The sequence below is a fragment of the Chiloscyllium punctatum genome, chromosome 10, assembly GCF_047496795.1.
Source record: "Chiloscyllium punctatum isolate Juve2018m chromosome 10, sChiPun1.3, whole genome shotgun sequence".
NCBI classification, from domain to species: domain Eukaryota; kingdom Metazoa; phylum Chordata; class Chondrichthyes; order Orectolobiformes; family Hemiscylliidae; genus Chiloscyllium; species Chiloscyllium punctatum.
This window is the reverse complement of record NC_092748.1, coordinates 8,906,895-8,927,160: the sequence shown is the minus strand read 5'-3', so window position 1 is coordinate 8,927,160 and position 20,266 is coordinate 8,906,895. Positions and strand designations below refer to the sequence as shown.

The following is a 20,266-nucleotide window of genomic DNA, read 5'->3' as shown; positions in this document are numbered from 1 at the left end:
CCCTGTCATTGACTTTCATCCAATCACTACTTTACATTCTAAATTCTAGAGAAAACACTTAATTTTCATAATCCTGTCCTCAAGCCAAACCCTTAAGACCCTATATCATCCTTGTAAACCAATGTTGTACTCCGTGCAAGGCCAGTGTATCCTCCCAATTGTATGGTGCTGTAAAGTGGGGCCTAACCAGAGTTTTGTAAGGCTTGAGATGTTTCATGCAAAACATTATAAGTTATTTTAAAATAATTTATAGTTAAACTTGTAATGGAAGACTTGTAATAAATTGGATTTCCTGCTTGCCACTGCTGCAGAGAGATTTTATTTGTAAATGTTGATAAATATCGGTCAATGTTACATAGCGCATAAACAGCATCTGACATTGGCTGAATTGCCTTTGCATGTTTTAGGTGCTCACATTGCACATCATTGTGTTGTCCCGTTTCCCCCTTCAGTTGAAGCAGAATGCTCAGACACAGTAGTTCTACCTCCCATCTTTATTCCAGACCCTAAAGGGAGAGAGAATGATCAGCAATGTGCACAGAGACATGAGTTCACTGTCTTCTCTGGAACAGCAGTTTCTCAATGAACTCTATCGTAATTTTACAGGGAGAAGCATCCAGATAATGCAACATACATTTTAATTGAGTGACCGTTAGAATCAACGAGTATCAATAGCAGAAACCAGGCCCTTTACTCTTAATAAGGTTCTGAACCTTATTAACTGGATTCTTACAATGGATACTTTTCTCCTTGTTAGTTAATTTTGCATACTGCCAATATTGCTAAATGGCTCACATAATTGCTTTTCCACCTTGTTAACCTAATACCCTTGCTTCCAGCAAGAGTTAATTGTAAGTTCATACCTGACCTGAGTCATGCTCAACTGAACCTCTTGTTTCACAAAATTCAAACTTAACTCTTCCCCTACCGATTTCTATCCTATACACATTCTCACTTGAGTGTGAGGCAATGACATTGCACTGAAGGCAACAACATCTGGGATTTGAGTGAAAATGGCTAGTAGCAGTATCTTAACCAATCAGATTGAAGGATTCTGCAATAGCCTCAACACAGCCTAAAATTGAAGTATGTTAGCTAAATTCAGTGGCAAATCCAGTCTAGAAAGGGAGGTTATGCATCAGTGTATAGTTACAGTATGGAACAAGGCTATTTGGTCTTGCAGATTCTTTGTCACATTTTATCCATCTTCTCTGTACCATTTACTTTCAAAATATTATCTAGTTTGCTTTGGAAACTGAATCTGTCCTTCTCGGCTCAAACCTTAACCAGTCAATGCATAAATGTTTTTCTTTTGTTGCATTGGAATGTTTTCTTCCTGATGACTCTATCCAGATCCTTTAACATTTTGAACACCTCAGCAAATCTCCTCTCAACCATCGAAGGGGAAAAGTCCTTATCATTACCAAAACCATCCATACAATTTAATATACTTAATCCTGGAAATGTGCTCGTTAATATTTTCTGCATGCTGTGTAATGTCTTTGCATCCTTCCTAAAATGTGTCCAGAATAAACACTTTTTAGTTGAGGCTGAGCTAAACACCCTTTCCTGCGACCACCTTCTGCCCCAAGTGTAGCAATCTGTGGAAGCTGGATTGCACTGTGCAGCCGCCTATAGACACTTCCTCAGTGGAAGGTTCATCCTCCTCTGAGGATCTGTCAATGATGATGATGCACTTTAATTGAGACTATTAAAGACAAGTAAAAGGCTTGTATTTATTTTTATTTTTCAGTTGCTTTATTGCATTTGCTTGTCTTGGTTAAAGAATCATAAGGAAACAGACCCTTTGATTCAACTCATCCATGCTGACCAGATATCTTAAATTTAGTCTAATTTGCCAGTATATGGCTCACTACTTTCTCAACCCTTGCTATTCATATACCCATCCAGATGCCTTTAAAATGTTGTAATTGTACCTGTCTGCCTCCACTTAATCTGAAAATCATTCCATACACAAAGCACCCCTTCTGTGTGGAAAAATTGCCCCTTAGGTCCCTTTTTCAGTCTTTTTCCCCTCTCGCCATAAACCTGTGCCCTAGAGTTTCCAACTTGCCAACCTGGGGGAAAAGACCGTTGCTATTCATCCTATCCATGTGTCTCAAGCTTTTTATAAGTCACCGCTTCGCCTCTGATGTTCCAGGGAATATGACTCTGATCCTCCTACCTTGGCCACATCCTTGTAAATTTTTGTGAACTCTTTCAAGTTGCATAACACAACACCTTCCTGTAGCAGGGAAACTAGAATTGAACCCAGTGTCCTGTCCAGTCTCATCATGGCCTCCCAACTCCTGTACATTATGCACTGAACAACAAAGGCAAGCATATCAAACGCCACCTTTACTTGATATGCAATCAGTGGCCACAGCTTGTCCCAAAGTGCCAATTAAGTATTTTTGACTTGTAATAACAGTTACACTACAGAAATAGGTTTTGTACTGAGCAAGGCCACAAAGAATGTGCTGATGTTGATCTAAGTGATAAATATTCACTTGAGAGCTCTGCCTTTTTTCAAAATAGTACCATATCTTTTATCAGCCACTTGAGGGCAGAAGAGACCTTATGTTAATATCTAATCCAAAAATTGGCACCTGAAGTGGTTCAACATTGTAAGTACTGCACTGAAATGCCAGCATAGATTTTTGTGCTCAAGTTTTGGAATAATACTTGCATCTTTCTGATTCATGGTAATGGCATGCCTTGGTCATAGGGTACAAGTGATGGTATGATACTGGTAATGGCTATTTTCTCTTTTACACTAACAAAGACACTTGGAACAGGAATACCACATTCTTGTGAAATTATAATGGGGAGAGCTTTATAATATTAGTCTTTGACCTGTTTAATTTTAGTTATTGAATTATTTTGTGGTTTTGTAGTTTGCTCCCTTGCAGTGAGATTTATATGTATCTAGATTGTTTGCTTTCATGTGTTCAGATGAAAATTTGTATAATGGATGATACAATCTGGTTTTACTGAGTCACTTAAGTATTAACATTGGTTATCAACTTTAAACTCTTGCTACTGTGGGACAGATGGTAAAGGTTCAACACATGTTGATCCTAGTTTTATCCCTTCCGTTGCTATTTGAATTGCCCTTCTGGCCATCTCATCTAGCAAGTTCCAAGAAATGGCAGTGATCATCATCATCTTAAAAATACATGTTGGGGAAACTCTTTGGTTTGGAAATATCTGTGGGGCAATTGGCAGCCTGTAAGTGTTCTAAAAACCATTCTCAGTTTTGAATGGGAACTTTATTTCTAAAATTGTATTTTTAATATTTGTTTGCTTGAATTAATCATTTGACTTAGGTGAGCCCATGGCCTTAACAGGCTTCTCATTTGTGTTATATAGTTGAAAAACACAACACCAGGTTACAGTCCAACAGGTTTGTTTGGAAGCACTAGTTTTTTGTGTGCTGCTCCTTCAGTTGGTTGTGTAGGTTGAGCGGGTCATACTTTTAAGTTTTGGTCTGTTAAATAGATTAGCAGTGGAGGATCGGCAGTTTGCTTTCAAAGAATAGTTACGGATCTGGGAGAGGCAACATAAATATGGGGGCTTCAGAATCCTTCTGGATCTAACTGAAAATATTAAATTAAAATCCTTGGTAATTTGCTATACATAGCCAACCTTGAGGCCTCGTCTGGAATACTGTCCCGTTCTGGACACCCATTTAAAGGAAGGATATTATTAAATTGGTGAGGGTTCAGAAGAGATTTATTAGGAATCTGTCAGGTATGGAAGTTTTGAGTTTTACTTTTAACAAAGGCTGGATAGGCTAGGGCTTTTTTCTCCCACTGGAGCAAAGGAGGTTAAGCGTCATAGAGATGTACAGCATGGAAACAGACCCTTCAGTCCAACCTGTCCATGCGGATCAGATATCCCAACCCAATCTAGTCCCACCTGCCAGCACCCGGCCCATATCTCTCCAAACCCTTCCTATTCATATACCCATCCAAATGCCTCTTAGATGTTGCAATTGTACCAGCCTCCACCACATCCTCTGGCAGTTCATTCCATACCCGTGTCACCCTGTATGGAAAGGTTGCCCCTTAGGTCTCTCTTATACCTTCCCCTCTCACCCTGAACCTATGCCCTCTAGTTCAGGAGTCCCTGACCCCAGGGAAAAGACTTTGCCTTTTTACCCTATCCATGCCCCTCATAATTTTGTAAACTTCCATAACCTCAGCTTCTGGCAAGCAGTTCCAGAAACACTCAACCCTCAGAAGAAATTCTTCCTCATCTTTATTTTAAATTCTGAATATACTTTTGGTTCTAAAGTCCCCCATAAGGGGAAACATCCTCTCAGCATTTACCTTGTCAAGTCCGAGTAAATCCAATATGTTTACCAATACCTCTTATTCTTCCAAACTCCAGTACATAGTTCCAATTGGCTGAATCATTTTTCAAGACAGACTCTCCATGCCAGGATAATCTTAATAAACCTTCGATCTGCTTCCAGTGAAATAATCTTTCCTTTAAGGGAAGCAAAACTTGATCACACATTCCAAATGTGGTCTCACTAGCACAGTGTGTAACTGCAGTAAGTCCTCTCTGCTCTCTCTTTCTCTGCACTGAGTCCCTACAGTGTGGGAGCAGGCCATTTAGCCCATCAAGTCCACAGCGACCTTCTGAAGAGTACCGCACTCACGCCCAACTCCCTGTAACCCTGCACTCCCTGTGGCCAATCCACCTAGTATGCACATTCATAGACACTATGGGCAATTTAGCATGGCCAATCCACTTAACTTGGACTGTGGGAGGAAACCAGAGCACCTGAAGGAAACCCATGCAGCATGGAGAGAATGTGCAAACTCTGTGTAGATAGTTGCCTATGGGTGGAATTGAACTAAATTCCCTGGTGCTGTGAGGCAGCAGCGCTAACCATTGAGCCACTGTTTCACTCAACTCCAACTCCCTTGAAATAAGGGCCAACATTACATTAGCCATCCTGATTGTGAACTAGTTTTGTGTGCATGTATACACAAGTCCCTTTGTAGCTTTTCTCCATTTAAATAATTCTTTCAGAATAAGCAACTTTACAATTTGCCACTTTGTACTGTGTGCCAACTCTTTTAACTTATTAAGGCAGCAGAGTGGGTCAGTGGTTTGCATTGTTGCCTCAGTACCAGGGACCCAGGTTCGACTTTAGTCTCTGGCAACTGTATGTGGGCAGTTTGCCTGTTCCTCCTGTGTGGGTTACCTCTTACAGTCCAGAGATTGTGTAGGTTAGGTGGGTTGGCTGGGGGAAATGCAGGGTTACAGGGAAGCTGAGTGGGTCTGGGTGGGACGCTGTTCAGAGGGCCAAATGTACTGCTTCCACACTGTAGGGATTCTATCAATATCTCTCAACATCCCCTTTGCAAATTGCCATTCCACTTAATTCATTGTAAGTTATTGAATAGAAGACACTATAATTTGCCAGTGGAAATAAACTGCTCCATACAATAGTGGTGTGGCCATATAAGAATTTTAATGAATTATTTCAGGAGTGAAGTGGTTGAGATTTGTTTTTTTGGTTTGGTTGTGACATAATTACTCAAACATCAACCAAACTCTCATTGATAGCCACTTCAATTGACATACTGGTGTGTTAATGTGAAGGGAGTAATAGTCAAGAAGTTCTTTCATTGTATAAAGTTAAAAACAAGAATACCTGATGTAAAGTAAAAATGATATGCTTTTGTTTAGTTATGCATGTTTGGATGCTAATTGGCAGCTCCATGGCAAACTAGCATTGTATCAAGTTTAAACTGAGTTTATGGAGAAAGCTCACTTTGTACTGCTGCAATATGTGCACTTCAGGATGGGAAGGGGTGCTCCGTGAATTTTGTCCTATTGAAGCATTAGTTTATGTTTGTAGGAAAAAAATATGATCTACTACACGTGCATTTGGATAAAAGGGGACGCAGTCATAAATTAAGTTTTCAAGATATTTCCAAACCAACCTTGGGTCAAAGATTCTGATATTGCAGCAAAACCACTCTGAATGCACCATTTCATGTGGTCCTGTGTTTCTCTGACATTTTTCCATGAAATTGAGGTGTTGCATGTTTTTAGTTGCAAAAATATTTAATATTAACATTTAATATTTTGTCTAAGATTGGATTGAGATGCCTGTTCTTCCATGTTAGCCACTTAATGAGCAATAAAACATTTCTGAAAAATCAGTGTTCAATTCATACCAGCAGAGTCTAAGGGTATTTAGTATGTATGTAAGGCTATTGATTATACTCATTCACCTCTAATTATGTGCTTATTTGTACAAAGACATTGTGCATATTTTTGCTGCAGACGGCATATGTCCAGCAGTTGGATTAAAAAGCCAGATCCAGAAAATTATAGTTGTAATCCACGTACACAATTGTTTCCCACTTGCTCTTTGAATTGAACTTTTGATTTTAAGCTGAAACATCTTTTTTTTTCTCCCTAATGCTCAGTGTATGAAATTTAGCCAACCCCATATTAAGCAACACAGGCAACATTTTTAAAGATATCTCGTATCTTGTATAAAATATGCTTTTGTTAAGAGGTTAAATGCACAGGGAATTACGTTGTTTTTGTTTTTGCTTTTCTCATTTGGGGAAAAATAAGTTAAACGCTCTGACTTGTAATACTTACAATCTTAATTTGAACAGATTACCTCAATAACACGGAGTTACTTTCCTCCTAGGGTGCTTACATGTCAATTACAGGGGATTAGTTTGCACATCTCATCACAGTTCCACTTAACATGAGTTCAAATTGACATGGGTCCATTTCAAAATCATCTGACCTGGAAACACTCGTTAAGGGGTAAAACTCTATTTCTGGTCTATCATGTGGAAGCTAGTGCTCAAGCAGTCCTCAGGGTCACTCAAGTAACATCCCTCACTTGGCAGAGTTAAGCTGCTTTGAGATACTGTTTACAATTGTTATCTCAAGAACATTCTAGCAAGGAGCCAGACCCAACTTCAGGATATCCAGGTTAGTGCTAAAGTTTCTTTCCTCTAATGTGAGTTGCGTCTTGAGTTCAAATTTTGCTTGGACAAAAAGGAGAATAAAGTATCCCCTCTGTCGACTTTGAAGTACTTGTGTGTATTAGAATAGCTTCATCATTGATAGTGACAGTTTTGGTGGGTAATGTTATCTGCCTTTTCAGGCTGTTCACCTGAGCCATAATCTAGATAAAGAACATTTTCTCGGACAAAATCATTTTCTGGATTAATTTGTACACTTACTAGAATGGTAACAGGATCAAAATGAAGCAGTAATGTTACTATGATTAAAGCAGAGTCAAATCTATGGCTGAACTCCTAGATGGAAGTGCTGGACGCAGGCTAAAAAATAGCATGTGCATTGCAGATCTGTACTCCAAACAATTAAGGTATTTTAATCAAATAAATGTCTCTGTATGAAAGACTGTCTACTTGAAACAGCTGTCAAATTATTTTTATAGAAGCTGCTTGTTAATGACAAAAGTGAAGGTCCAAGTAATTGTCTTGAATTGTAAATTGTTTGTCACTAGCTGAAGCGAAATTTAAAAGTTCAGAAGCCAGTTTGCTGTTTGTAGTATTGGGTAATTAATAGCGTTGACTCTGCAATGGAGATCAAAACAATGTATCGGTAAAGATCAAAGAATGGTAACAATGGTGAGTGTAATTAAATGACTTGAATGTGTGGCAAATTACCCGAATGCATTAGTTTGTGAAGTAGTTGTGTTTTCTCACAATATACATATCACGATGACTGGCATGATTTGAAGTTTGTGAATTGATGAAGCAGCCAGGGAAATTTTGGCCAAGTGTGATTAAATGTACAGACAGTGACCAACCACACCAATGTCAGTTGTCCTATTAAACAAGCACGAAAAATGGAGAATTCCACTTTTTAAAAACTGAAAATTTAGTGAAGGGTAGAAATTTAGCTAAGAAGCGTTTTAAATGTTCAATTTCTTAGTTTTCATAAGTAAGAGTTGGGATGAGGTGTAGCCTTTACTGTAATTCAGTTTTTGTTTCTGAATATTAACTGTTAAAGTTGTGCCTTAGCTATTACAATACTTTTCAGAAACCCTTGTTTGTATTGTAACCTGATAATACACTGGTAGCTATTATAGAATAACTCAACGAAAGAAAAGATTATGAAAACTGAATCTCTTCTGACCCTAATCTGCACTTGTCCTTCTGCCAACTGACGTCACAGTATGGGGAAGATAATCCTAATCAGATCAGTGGTGATCATTATTCTTTTCGTATTTCAAACATTGGATGTAAAGAAAATTGTATGTGTTGGCTTTATTTCCTGTCTGCTCATGGGGCTATCTTTTGTAAGACAAAAAAAGCAATTTTTGTGGCCTTGCTTGTAATTCAAGGTTATGTTTGTACTGAATGTTGTAAGGAATTTGCCTGAAGCAACTTAGAAAGGTTGGAATCTAAGCACAATAATAGCCTTGGATTTTCTTGTTTCAATAATGGTGTAGCACACAATGCTCATTGTCACTCAAATGCAAAATGAACTTCCAGCTATTTCGCATCTGCACTTAACTGGGAAATTCAAAGCTGCAGGAAAAGTTCAGAAGTTGCACGATACTGCTATCCTGTCGAGGCAGTAGTTGAAATATAGCTTGAAGTTGCTGTGTTTGTGTGATACATGCACATTTAAGAGTGAGAAAATGTTGAATCTTTGCAATGTTGTGCAAGGATAATTTAAGAATTGTATACAGCAACCTCCTGAGAATTAACTTCTACAAGTGTGCCTGATTTTAACAATTGCTTTTTTTTGTCTTTTTATATCTCCCTCATTCTTTTCCCTTCAGTGGCGTTGTCAAAATGGTTAATTCAGTGCAAAATGTCCTGACAGCTTTTAGTCCACATTCTGGATGCAAATACTTCTGTGGAAGATGTTGCACTGAAATTTCCTCGTCACAGCAAGTTCCATTGTAGGCACACGGAAACAGTGACAAAATGTAATTGAATGGGCAGGTTGGTGGTAGGGCTCAGCAGAGCTTAGTTTCCAGAATAAGTAACGGGACAGAGTATGGAAAGGCTCAGGAATCTAACTTCAGGCACAGCAGATAAGGAACAACTAAGAAGGGGGCCAGTCAACGTAGGACTGAGTATTATGCTTAAATGCGCATATTATAAGATGCGAGGTAAATGAACCTGTAGCAGGTTGAAGTTGGCAGGTATGGTATTATTGATATCAGTCCTGGTTGTGAGGGGATCAGGGCTGGGAGCTAAACGTTGAAGGATCCATGTCCTGTGGAATAGGCAGATGGATTGGTGGGTGTGGGGTGGGATTATCATTTTAATAAATGAAATTAAATTGGCAAGAAGTGATGTAGATTGGAAGGTGTAGAATCTGGTGGGTAGAGTTGAAGAACTGCAATGGAGAAAAGATTCTGGGATTGTGTACAGGCCTCTTAGTAGTCTTCAGGATGTGGGGAAGAAAATAAATGAGGGATAGAAAAGTCATGTACGAAAGGCACTTATACAATCAAGGCGAACTTCAATATGTAGGTGGACAAGGAAAGCAGGGGACCAGCAGGAACAGGGGTTTCTGGAGTAATTTGGAAGGCATAGCAGAAATCCTTCTCTAGGAAGAAGTGTACTAATGGGAGGACCATGGCAATCACAGACATCACAAACAAAAAATAACCATACAATTTGCTGAAGACAAATGGGAAGCCTTTTAAAAACCAGGAGAGGATAACTTTTTTTAAAAAGCAGTAAGGGGGGGGGGAGGAAGAGGTAAGAGATGATGAAATGAGTGTTAACTAGCTAGTAATATAAAAGATTGAGAGTTTTTTAGCTATCAAATGTAAGAGAACAAGAGTAGACATTGGATGATTGGAAAGTGAGGATGGAGAAGTAATGGGAGCAAAGATGGCAAAAAAAAACTGAATACAGTAGGTACTTTGCTATGCATTCTACAGTGAAAACTAATGCAACATGCCAGAACTTCAAGAGTCGAGCGTAATGGCCATCACAAAAGAGAAGGTGCTGGGGAAGCTGAAAGGTGTGAGGCTGGATGAATCATCTGGACCACAAACTACATACCAGAGTTCTGAAAGGGATGGCTGAGGAGAAAGGAGAGGCATTGGTGATCTTTTCAGGACTCACTGCAATCAGGGAAGCTCCCAAAGGACTGGAAAATGTAGCAATATAACATCTGTTTAAAAAGGGAGGGGTGAGTGTGGTGCTGAAGACCAACTTTAGCCTAGTTAGACTGACCTCAGTCATCGGTAAGAGTTTATTATTAAGGATTAGATTTATGGAATACTTGGTAAAATAAGACTGCTGTGTCAAATCTTTAGAATTCTTTGAGGAAGTAACAAGCAAGTTGGACAAAGGAGCACCAGTGTATGTGATCAGTTTGGCTTTCCAGAAAACCTTTGACAAGGTGCCACACAGGAGGCTGCTAAATAAGATTAGAACCCATGAGGTTAAGGGCAAGGTGCAGGTGTGGATAGGGGATTGGTTGACTGGCAGAATGTGGAGGGAAGGGATAGAGGAGTATTTGTCATGATAGCCAGTGACTAGTGGAGTTCTGCAGGGGTCCATGTTGCGATGACAGCTGATCACGTTATAAGATCATATCTGAATGAAGGAATGGAAGGCTTTGTTGCTAATTTGCAGATAATGCTAAGGTGGAGGTCCACATAGTGTTGAGGAAGCAGGGAGAGTGCAGAAGGACTTGGGCTGGCTAGGAGAGTGGGCAGAAGGTTTCACAAGATTATCATGAATGTTCAATTTGCAGTTAAGGGAACTGCCATGTTAGCGTTTATTTCAAGAGGGCTGGAATACAAAAGCAGAGATGTGCTCCTGAGGCTGTACAAGGTTCTGGTCAGACCACATTTGGAACATTGTGAGCAGGTGTGGACCCTATATGCAAGGAGAGCTATAGGGTCAGTGGACATTCACAAAAATAATCCCAGGAATGAAGAACTTGTCAGATGAGTGGTTGAGGACTCTGAGTCTGTACTTGATCTTCTTCATCCAGATGATGGTGAATCTGTGGAACTCATTGCTGCGGAAGGCTATGGAGGCCATCATTCTTGTATTTGAGGCAGAGAGGGGTACTTCATTAGTAAAGGTTGCAGGGAGAACCAGGAGAATGGGGTTGAGAAACTCATCAGCCATGGTCAAATGGTAGAGCAGACTGAGCCTAGAACTTCTGATCCAAGAGTTGGGATCCTGTCACAAGGTCTCCCACTCTGTTGCAATGACATGTTTTTTTTCTTAATTGAAATGTTAGATAAATGTGAGGTACTGTATTTTGCTACAATAAACAGGGGTAGAACTTATGCAATTAATGGTAGGACCTTGGGTAATGTTGTAGAATAGAGATACCTAGGGGTTTAGGTGCATCATTCTTTTGAAGTTTGTCACAGGTAGGTGGGATAGTTAAGGTATTCAGATGTTTGCCATCATTGCCCAGTCCTTTTGAGTATATGCATTGTGAAGTCATGTTGAGGCTGTACAGGACATAAGTGAGGCCTCTTCTGGAGTACTGTCCAGTTCTGGAATCCTAGTTATAGGAAGCATATTAAACTGGAGGGAGGTGAGAGATTTACCAAGATGTTGCTAAGGCAGGAGGGTTTGAATTATAAAGGCTGAACAGGCTGGGACTCTTTTTCATTGCAGCAGAGGAAGTTTAGAGATGGCCGTAGAGGTTGATAGAATCGTGAGGGATATAGGTTGGGTTAATGGTAGGTGTCATTCCCCCGGGTGGCAGATTTCAAAACTAGGGGCATATTTTTAAGGTGAGGGGAGAGATTTTAAAAACGACATGAAGGACAAATATTTTAAAGGACTGTTCATGTGTGGAGTGAACTTCTGAGGAAGTGGTTGATGCAGTCATAGCAACTGTTTAAAAGGCACTGAGGTAAGTACGTGAAAAGGAAAGGTTTGGAGGGATATGGGCCAGGAGCAGGCAAGTAGGACTAGTTTGGTTTGGGGTTATGGTCAGCGTGGTCTAGTTGGACTGAAGGGTCCGTTTCTGTTCTGGAGGGCTCTGAATGTTTAGCTAGCTTTTAATACATAGTCAAGATGATAAATGTCTGTGCCCTCTTGTGACTTAAATTTTGAGAATGTATGAATCTTTCAATTTTGAAGTGATTTGGTGTTGATAAATGTGGTGTCCCTACCCTTGGATTAGGAGGCCAAGGTTTAAGCCCCACCAGCTTTAGAGGTGCGTAATGACATGTTGGTTTTTTTTTAAAAGCCCAGTTTGTTTTTGGATAATTGCTTTACAATTGAAGTGTATAGCAGGTGAGTTACATTTATAGGTAATCTAAAACTGATCTTTGCATTTGTGCATGTTTTGTGCTTACTGTCATTTGGATGGAAATATTTGAGGAACCTCCATATTAATTTGTTTTATGAACTTTACATGACTCTGCCTTTGAAGATAACTAAAGATACACAACTGAAGATGTGCAAAGTTCTGCACTCTAATCAAAACAGTATTTTAAAATACTCCGATCTGGCAACATATGTGGACAAAGGGTCAGTTAGACTCGAAACGTCAGCTCTTTTCTCTCCTTACAGATGCAGCCAGACCTGCTGAAATTTTCCAGTGTTTTCTCTCTTGGTTTCAGATTCCAGCGTCTGCAGTAACTTTTATTTATGTGGAGATATTAGTTCTGAAACTTTAAACACTGTTTATTTTTGTTCATCTGAAGGCTGCTATTTCCACACACAAGATGGCAAATACATTGCAAAGATCTATCTATTGGGCACTTGCACTTTCTTTTTATTTGTACTTTGCAAAGGAAGCTGTTACCCTTTCGTGCAGTATTCCATGAAGACTGATGCTGTGGTCTTGCTGGGGATTTGCAGATGGCAATGTTATAATCATAGTCATAGAGATGTACAGCATGGGAACAGACCCTTCGGTCCAACTTGTCCATGCCGACCAGATATCCCAACCCAATCTAGTCCCACCTGCCAGCACCCGGCCCATATCCCTCCAAACCCTTCCTATTCCTATACCCATCCAAATGCCTCTTAAATGTTGCAATTGTACCAGCCTCCACCACATCCTCAGGCAGCTTATTCCATACACGTACCATCCTCTGCAGGACGTGAGTGAATCGTGGGTTTGGAAGGTGCTAAGGAGGTTTGTGAATTTCTGCTAGCATTTGTAGGTGGTACACACTGCTGCTATCATGCATTGGAGCTGGAGGGAGTGAATATTGATGTATGTATTGTCAAATGAAAGGGTTGTTATGGATGCTGATGTTGCAGCTGCACTCATCCAGGCACGAGACTCTTGCATCTCTCACCTGTCTTATGTCTTGTAGATGATGTACAGGCTTTGGTTAATTAGGAGTTGTTAATTATTGTAGGATTTGCAGTCTCCTCTTGCAAAACATTATTTAAATAGCCAGTTTAGTTTCTTGTGAGTAGTAAACCCCAGGATACTTTGGAAGTGATCATTGCCCGGCACTTGCGTAATCAGTCAGTCATAAAGCCATCGGGCTATACAGCATGGAAAGAGACCCTTCGGTCCAACTTGTCCATGCCAACCAGATATTCTAAATTAATCTAGTGCCATTTGCCAGCATTTGGCCGATATCCCTCTAAAACTCTTCCTATTCATATACTCGTCCAGATGTCTTTGAAATGGTGCAATTGCGTCAGCCTCCATCACTTACCCTGGCAACTTATTCCATACATGCATCATCTTCTGCATGAAAATGTTGTCCCTCTGGTCCCTTTTTAAATCTTTGTTCTCCCTTTAAATGTTCTGACCTTTTATACTGGTGGGGCAGCTGCCCTGGGCCTGGGACGGTAACCTAAGAAACACTTGTCATGATACCCTGGAGGTTAATTGACTGTCTGTCAACAGCCAAATACATCTCTCTTTGTGCTAGGTATGATTTCAATAAGCAGGGCTTTCTGCTGATTCCCATTAACTGTTTTGCTTGATCTCTTTGTACACTGTCAAATATGACTTAGCTGTCAAAGGCAGTCACTCATCTCACTCCTGCAGTTCAGCTTTTTTGTCATGCTGGAACTAAAGCTGTAATGAGATCTGGGGCTGAGTGGTCTTTGTGGAACCCAAACTACACTGCAGTGAGCAGGTTTAAGCAAGTGGTGCATGATAGTACTGTTGATTTTATTTTTTCCCCCCGTCATTTTACTAATTGAATGCAGACTGGTGAGGCATTAATTAACCAGGTTGGATTTGTCCTGTCTGTGTGCATTTATGAACGGGACATACCTGGACAAGTTTTCACATTGTCTGACCAGTGTTGTACCTGTAATGGAACAGCTTGGCTAGGGGTGCAGCAAGTTCTGGGACACAAATCTTCAGTACCATTACTAAAATGTTGTCACGGCTGATAGACTGCAATAAATGCAGTGCAGACATTGTAGTGCATTTCATACCCAGTGGAATATGGTTACATGTGCGAAGAAACTAATGTACATATTATAAATAGAACTTCTAGCTAAAAAGTAAATCTGGTGTTTAATTCTAGTCAAATTCTGATATTTGTACTTTGATCTGCAGTCCATAAAGCAGTTCAATTGGTCTGAGTTGCTACAAACACTAGATGTATATAAAGGGAAGTTATGGTTTATTGCATATTCTTTTTATATTTTTTTTGGTTACAGCAAATGCAGCTCAGCTATTTTATCCTCTATAAATTTTAATTGAATTTGAGTGATGAGGAAATCTATTAGAGTTGAAGCATATTTTCTATCAGGATCTTTTTACTAATAAGTGTATGAATTGCCTTTAAAAGCAAAATGTAGCTTTCATTTTAAAAGCACTGCATGCCCTCTAGTATTTCTTGTTCCCAGTTAGCTGGAGATTAATTTGTGTAGTGCTCTGCTTGCGGCTGTGTGCAAGAACGGCATCCTTCGTAAAGATGCTGACTTAAAAAATAGACTAGTGCTTGTTTAATTGAGGTATGGATGACTGAAAAATCCTCCATCTCTTTCCTTTTGTTGAACACTTTTGATGGGTTAACCCGCTTTAGAACCCTTTGAACAAAATGCCTTCAGGGTAGTATTAAAATTCGCATGGATTGCTTCACTGCACATTCACTATTTGTATGCGTCACAGCTACTCAAAATATTTTTAAGATTACAGTGAACCAATGTGTTTAACTTATTAAAATGTACAACTACAGGAAGCTGTGGGAAAGCATATTACTGAGGGAACTACCAAATAGAGAACACCCAGAACAGCAGTTATTCATCAGGCTTTCCTCCCATGACATTGAATACCCATCAGTGTGTTTCATAAGAACAACCATACCACATTTGTGGAGCTGAATGAAAGTGTATAAAAGAATAAGATGAAACCTTTGGGCATTAAGTCATGGAGCCATAGAGGTGAACAGCACAGAAGCAGACCCTTTGGTCCAACTCGTCTATGCTGGCCAGTTGTCCTAACTTAATCTAGTCCCATTTGCCATCAGTTGGCCCATATCCCTCTAAACCCTTCCTTCCTATTTGTATACCCATCCAGATGCCTTTTACATGCTATAATTGTACCAGCCTCCCCTTCCTCTGGCAGCTCATTCCGTACACACTCCACCCTCTGCATGAAAACGTGGTCCCTTTTAAATCTTTCCCCTCACCCTAAACCTATACCCTCTAGTTATGAACTTCCCCACTACATGGAAAAGACCATGTCTATTTATCCTATTCTTGCCCATCATGATTTTACAAACCTCTAAGGTCACTCCTCAGCCTCTGACGCTCCAAGAAAAATAGCCCCAGCCTATTCAGACTCTCCCTAGAGCTTAAATCCTTCAACTCTGGCAACATCCCTCTGATAGGAAGGAGACCAGAATTGCATGCAATGTTCCAACAGTGGCCTAACCAATGTCCTGTCCAGCTGCAGCATGACCTCCCAACTCCTGTACTCAATACTCTGACCAATACAGGAAAGCATACCAAATGCTGCCTTCACTATCCTATCTACCTGCGACTCCACTTTTCAAGGAGCTATGAATCTGCACTCCAAGGTCTCGGTTCAGCAACACCTGTTGACCATTGAAAGCACAGTTTCACTCTTTCCTTGAAATGCCTTTTGTCTGTTGAATTAAATTATATTTTAGTTTAATTACAGGAGTAAAAAGTTTAAAGAGTGAAATCTTATCCAGTGGTTGTCTTTCTATTGGTGTCACCAGGATTCATTTCTTAAAAATTATTGGTCTCTGTGGAGATCAGAACATACAAGTACCCATTTTGCATATCTGCTTAATTATTTGCTTGTAATATTTAGAAGAAAGTGCTGTTATGTCCTGAACCTTACTCAAAAGACCTCTTCTTAGAATCATAGAATCCTTGGTGTGGAAGCAGGTCACAGTGTGGCAAGTACTAGTTGGAATTTGATGTTTTCCTGCAAAGTTGTGTAACTGCCAGAAAAGAATGCAAATGTTCTTTAAATTGCATTGCAACTCGTACCTATGAACCAATAATCACCAGAATCATTCTTAACCAACCCTATCTGACTAGAAGGGCGGACCTGCCAGAGATGTAAATACTCTTTCAGGATGGTGTGGATGTAGGAATTATCAACAGTTGACTGAAGACTCCTTGAAGCCTCAAGACTACTGCAAGCCACATGTTCTTTCTTTTGGGAGCACCCTTTTGAGGGTGCTTTTGGTTTTTGGAGGCTATATTTTGGTCTTCAGTATCTGTGTTTTCATTCTTACTAACTCCTTTTTTTTTGAGTTGTTGATTGCACAACACCACGTTATAGTCAAACAGGTTTATTTGGAAGGACTAGCTTTTGGAGTGCAGCTCCTTCATTGCATATCAGGATAGGAGAGAATCTTTATTCTCCAAGACTAAGGATAATCCAAAGAAATTCCACAAGTATGTGAAGAGCAAGACAGCAACTAGAAAGTGTCTTGGGCCCCTTAAAAATCAGAAATCAACTTTGTTGAACTTCAGGAGATAGGGAGAGATAGCAAAGGAATATTTTGCATCAGTTTTTACTATGGCGAAAGAAACGAAAGCTAGAGAAATCAAATATTGATGTTTTAACAACAATTCACGTTACAAAAGAGACTGCTGAAGGTTTTAAATATAAAGGTGAATAAATCTCTGGGATCTGATCTAGTGTATTCCAGGACTTTGTGGGAAGTTAGGGAGGAAGTTATAGGGCCCCTGGCCAAAACATTTGTTTCATCTATAAACAGTGAGGTATCAAATGACTAGAGAGTGGCTATTGCTGTGCCTTTAAGAAGGGCTGCAAGGACAAGCTTGGGAACCTATGAGCCTGACTTCACTGGTGGTGAAGTGGTTGGAAGTGATTCTTAAGAGTAGGATTTATGTGCTTTTGGGCAGGCAAGGAATGATTAGGGATAGTCAGCATGATTTTGTTTGAGGGAAATCTTGTCTCTCAAACTTGATTGAATCTTTTAATGATGTAACTAAGACGATTGAAGACAGAATGGTAGTCATTGTTTACTTGGACTTCAGTCCAGCCTTTGACAAGGTTCTATTATAGACTGATTTGTGAAGTTAGATGACATACAATTCAGGTTGAGCTTCCCTATTGGATACAAAGTTGGCTTAATGACAGAGTTATGGTGGTTTTTCAGACTAGAGGCCTCTGACCAGTGGTGTTCCACAGGGATTGGGGCTGGATCTACTTCTGTCATTTTATGTAAATGATTTCGATGAGAATATAGAAAGCATGATTAGTAAGTTTTGAAATGACACCAAAATTGGTGATACTGTTGGTTCTGATATAATGTGATAGTCCTGTTCATGTGCGATCTTGAGTTATCAGAAAATCATGCAATAGCTGCACCATTTAAACTAATTGGGTTGGAATCCTGTTGTCGCCAGTGCAGGTAAGGAAAGTTCACCTTCTGCAATTGGTCTAAATTCTTCAGTTGCGTAAAAACCAATTTGCATTGAATCACATGTTATAGCAGCAACGATTGTACAGTGAAGAAAGTTATCTTAGATTACAAAGCTGTCGAGGTGCTGGTGTTGGACTGGAGTGAACAAGGTCAGAAGTCAGTTGTGGAGTCAGATGTACAGCACGGAAACTTACCCTTTTAGTCCAACTCGTCCAAGCCGAATAGATATCCCAATCCAATCTAGTCCCACCTGCCTGCACCTGGACTGTATCCCTCCAAACCCTTCTATTCATCCATCCAGATGCCTTTTAAATATCACAATTGTACTAGCCTCCACCACATCCTCTGGCAGCTCATTCCATACATGCACCACCATGTGAAAAGGTTGCCCCATAGGTCTCATTTTATATTTTCCCTTTTCACCCTAAACCTATGCCGTCTAGTTCTGGACTCTTTCTCTCCCCTTCTTCCTCCCCCCCTCCCCCCTCCCCCCCCCCCCCCCCCCCCCCTCCCCAGGAAAAGACCCTCATGATTTTGTAAACCTCTATAAGGACAGCCAATCCAACCTCTCCCTATAGCTCAAATCCTTCAGTCCTGGTAACATCCTTATAAATCTTTTCTGAGCCCTTGCAAGTGTGCCGCTGCAGTCTCCTGAGCGGAGAGCAGACTTTTTAAAACTGAGCCTCAAAGAAAAGACATTTAATCGATTAACCGAATAATCAATTATCCGAACGAAATAGTGTCTGCCCATCTCATTCAGATAATCCAGCCTTTTCTGTATATGTGCATCCTGTCCCTCGGGATTCCCTCCAACAACTTGCACACCACTGACTTCAGGCTCGCTGGTCCATAGTTCCCTGGCTTCTCCTTACCACCTTTCTTAAACAGTGGCACCATGTTAGCCAACCACCAGTCTTCTGGCACCTCATCTGTGATGATTGATACAAATATCTCAGTAAGAGGTCCAGCAATCACTTCCCTAGCTTCCTACAGAGTTCTAGGGTACACCTGATCTGGGTCCTGGGGATTTATCCACTTTTACTCATTTCAAGACAATCCAGTACTTCCTCCTTTTTAATGTGGACATTTTTCAAGATGTCACCATCTATTTCCCACATGATAACAGATTATAGTCCAACACAAGATGGAAATTGCAAGCTTTCTGAACATTGCTCCTCCTTCAGATGAAGTCACCTGACAAATTCAGTGCTAAAAGCTTGTGGTTTCAAATAAACCCATTGAACAAGATTACAAAGAGATCTAGACCAGTTGACTGAAGAGTGGCAGATGGAGTTTAATTTGGATAAATGTGAATTATTGCATTTCGGTAAAATTAAGGCAGGACATATACAATTCAAAGTAGGGCCTTGGGGTAGTGTTACAGAAGAGACCTAGGGGTTCAGGTATATAATTCTTTGAGGTTTGCATCGCCAGGTCATTAAGGTGTTTTACATGTTTGCCTTCATTGCGCAGTCCTTTGAGTATTGGAGTTTGGACATCATGCTGAGGTTGGAGTCAAGAGTGTGGTGCTGGAAAAGCACGGCCAGTCAGGCAGCATCCAAGGAGCAGGAGAATCAATGTTTGGAGCATACGCTATTCATTCCTGATGAAGAGCTTTTGCTCAAAACATTCGTTCTCCTGCTCCTCTGCCTGACTGTGCTTTTCCAGCAGCACTCTCTTCAACTCTGATCTCCAGCATCTGCAGTCCTCACTTTCTTCCCATCATGCTGAGGTTGTTTGGGTGTTGGTGCGGCCTTTATTGGAGTGTTATGTACAGTTCTGGTCGCTCTGCTACAGGAAGGATATAATTTAAGCTGGAGAGGGTTCAGAAGAGATTGACCAGGATGTTGTCAGGGATGGAGGATTTAAGTTATAAGGAGAGGCTGGATAGACTGAGACTACTTTTTCACCACAGCGTAAAGGTTGATCTTAGGTTTATAAAATTGAGGGATATTGAAAAGGTGAATAGCAAGTATCTTTTCAAGAATCGGGGCATATTTTTAAGGTGAGGAGAAAATTTTTAAAGACTTGCGCGATTTTTTTTTGAAACAGAATGGTTTGTGTGGAATGAATTTCCAGAGGAAGTGGTGGGTGCAGGGACAGTTACTATGTTTAAAAGACATTTAGATAAGTACATGGATTAGAAATGTTCATTGGGATATGAGTCAAATGCAGGTGAGCGGGACTAGTTTAGTTTGGCATTATGGTTGGCATGGACTGGTGGGACTGAATAGTCTATTTCCGTCCTGTATGACTCTTTGCAACCTCTGAATTCAGGCTTTCGAGTCACAAAGTTGTATTCTGTCCGATAGGCGTTTGGGTAGAGTGTGTTAGTAGAATAGGAGATTCATGGAAACTTTCCAATTTTATTGGACTAAAAAATAAACTCAATCCATTTTGATGTACTTTTTTTCTATCCAGCAATAT

At 40.2% G+C, this 20,266-nt stretch overlaps 1 protein-coding gene across 24 annotated transcripts in view; it reads left to right on the top strand.

Moving 5' to 3' along the window:
• LOC140481873 (poly(rC)-binding protein 3) overlaps positions 1-20,266 on the top strand; it is a 145,518-nt gene that overhangs the window by 41,376 nt on the left and 83,876 nt on the right. The window contains exon 1 of one of the 24 annotated variants that reach the window (XM_072578467.1): positions 6,849-6,984. The exons of 22 other annotated variants lie outside the window; for them this stretch is intronic. The gene's annotated coding sequence lies outside the window, so the exon portion shown is untranslated. Of the gene's footprint in view, positions 1-6,848; positions 6,985-20,266 lie in introns of those variants that run through there. One more of the 24 variants, XM_072578468.1, reaches the window with a different exon arrangement.